This window comes from Pezoporus flaviventris, unplaced genomic scaffold (genome assembly GCF_033815535.1).
Source record: "Pezoporus flaviventris isolate CSIRO_AGI_PZ_B2104156 unplaced genomic scaffold, CSIRO_AGI_Pfla_v1 ptg000459l, whole genome shotgun sequence".
NCBI lineage: Eukaryota > Metazoa > Chordata > Aves > Psittaciformes > Psittacidae > Pezoporus > Pezoporus flaviventris.
Genome location: NW_026893006.1, coordinates 10001 through 12945, shown reverse-complemented (window position 1 = coordinate 12945; position 2945 = coordinate 10001).

The window sequence follows — 2945 nt, the reverse complement described above, 5'->3', positions numbered from 1 at the left end:
TCAGAATCTTCAGCACACAGTCAGCTTTGCAACGGTGCCTATATCATTGCTGTCGCTCCTCACTTTCATGCCTAGAAGTTCATTTGAACCCAACTTCTCTGCTGGTTGCTCCTGGCTGCCCAGCAGCACAGTCAGTAGAGCACGAACGTCTGGCCTCTGCTCCCAGAGCCGAAGAGCCAGGAGGGAAAGCTGGTGCTCAGAATCTTCAGCACACAGTCAGCTTTGCAACGGTGTCACCATCATTGCTGTCGCTCCTCGGTTTCATACGCAAAAGTCCATTTGAATGCGACCTGTCCGGAGCTTGCTCTGGGCTGGCCAGCAGCGCAGTGAGTAGAGTAAGAACGTTTGGCCTCTGCTCGCCCAGCCGAAGAGCCAGGAGGGAAAGCTGGTGCTCAGAATATTCACCACACAGTCAGCTTTGCAACAGTGTCACCATCATTGCTGTCGCTCCTTGGTTTCATACCTAAAAGTCCATTTGAATGCAACATCTCCAAAGCTTGTTCTCGGCTGCCCAGTGGCACAGTGATTAGTGCACGAACGTCTGGCCTCTGCTCCCCGAGCCGAAGAGCCAGGAGGGAAAGCATGTGCTGGGCATCTTCAGCACACAGTCAGCTTTGCAATCGTGTCACCATCATTGCTGTCGCTCCTCGGTTTCATACCTAAAAGTCCTTTTGAATGCACCCTCTCCGGAGCTTGCTCTCGGATGGCCAGCAGCACAGTGAGTAGAGCACGAACGTTTGGTCTTTGCTCCCACAGACGAAGAGGCAGCAGGGAAAGCTGGTGCTCAGAATCTTCAGCACACAGTCAGCTTTGCAACGGTGTCACCATTATTGCTGTCGCTCCTTGCTTTCATACCTAAAAGTCCATTTGAGTGCAACCTCTCCAAAGCTTGTTCTCTGATGCCCAGCAGCACAGTGAGTATAGCACGAACGCTTGGTCTTTGCTCCCAGAGCCGAAGAGCGGGAGGGAAAGCTGGTGCTCAGAATCTTCAGCACACAGTCAGCTTTGCAACGGTGCCTACATCATTGCTGTCGCTCCTCACTTTCATGCCTAGAAGTTCATTTGAACCCAACTTCTCTGCTGGTTGCTCCTGGCTGCCCAGCAGCACAGTCAGTAGAGCACGAACGTCTGGCCTCTGCACCCAGAGCCGAAGAAGCAGGAGGGAATGCATATGCTGGTTATCTTCAGCACACAGTCAGCTTTGCAACGGTGTCACCATCATTGCTGTCGCTCCTCGATTTCATACGTAAAAGTCCATTTGAGTGCAACCTCTCCAAAGCTTGTTCTCTGATGCCCAGGGACACAGTGATTAGTGCACGAACGTCTGGCGTCTGCTCGCCCAGCTGAAGAGCCAGGAGGGAAAGCATGTGCTGGGCATCTTCAGCACACAGTCAGCTTTGCAATCGTGTCACCATCATTGCTGTCGCTCCTCGCTTTCATACCTAAAAGTCCATTTGAGTGCAATGTCTCCAAAGCTTGTTCTCTGATGCCCAGTGGCACAGTGATTAGTGCACGAACATCTGGCCTCTGCTCCCAGAGCCGAAGAGCCAGGATGGAAAGCATGTGCTGGGCATCTTCAGCACACAGTCAGCTTTGCAACGGTGTCACCATCATTGCTGTTGCTCCTCACATTCATACCTAAAAGTCCATTTGAATGCACCCTCTGCAGAGCTTGCTCTCGGCAGCCCAGCAGCACAGTGAGTAGAGCATGAACGGTTGCCGTCTGCTCCCATAGTCGAAGAGCCAGGAGGGAAAGCTGGTGCTCAGAATCTTCAGCACACATTCAGCTTTGCAACAGTGGCTCCGTCATTGCTGTCGATCCTCACTTTCATACCTAGAAGTTCATTTGAATCCAACTTCTCTGCTCGTTGCTCTTGGCTGCCCAGCAGCACAGTCAGTAGAGCACGAACGTCTGGCCTGTGCTCTCAGAGCCGAAGAGCCAGGAGGGAAAGCATGTGCTGGGCATCTTCAGCACACAGTCAGCTTTCCAACCATGTCACCATCATTGCTGTCGCTCCTCGCTTTCATACCTAAAAGTCCACTTGAGTGCAACGTCTCCAAAGCTTGTTCTCGGCTGGCCAGCAGGACTGCGATTAGTGCACGAACGTCTGGCCTCTGCTGCCAGAGCCGAAGTGCCAGAAGGGAAAGCATGTGCTGGACATCTTCAGCACACAGTCAGCTTTGCAACAGTGTCACCATCATTGCTGTCGCTCCTCGCTTTCATACCTAAAAGTCAATTTGAATGCAACCTCTCCGCAGGTTGCTCTCAGCTGCCCAGTAACACAGCGGTTAGAGCACGAACGTCTGGCCTCTGCTCCAGAGCCGAAGAGCCAGGAGGGAAAGCATGTGCTGGGCATCTTCAGCACACAGTCAGTTTTGCAACGGTGTCACCATCATTGCTGTCGCTCCTCGCTTTCATACCTAAAAGTCCATTTGAATGCACCCTCTTCGGAGCTTGCTCTCGGCTGGCCAGCAGCACAGGGAGCAGAGCACAAACCTTTGGCCACTGCTCGCCCAGCCGAAGAGCCGGGAAGGAAAGCTGGTGCTCAGAATCTTCAGCACACAGTCAGCTTTGCAACAGTGCCTCCCATCATTGCTGTCGCTGCTCACTTTCATACCTAGAAGTCCATTTGAATGCAACTTTTCTGCTCGTTGCTCTGGACGGCGCAGCAGCAGAGTCAGTAGAGCACGAACGTTTGGCCTCTGCTCCCACAGCCGAAGAGCCAGGAGGGAAAGCATGTTCTGGGCATCTTCAGCACACAGTCAGCTTTGCAACCATGTAACCATCATTGCTGTCTCTCCTCGGTTTCATACCTAAAGGTCCATTTGAATGCAACGTCTCCAAAGCGTGTTCTCGGCTGCCCGGGGCACAGTGATTAGTGCACGAACATCTGGCTCTGTTCCCAGAGCCGAAGAGCCAGGAGGGAAAGCATGAGCCTGGCATC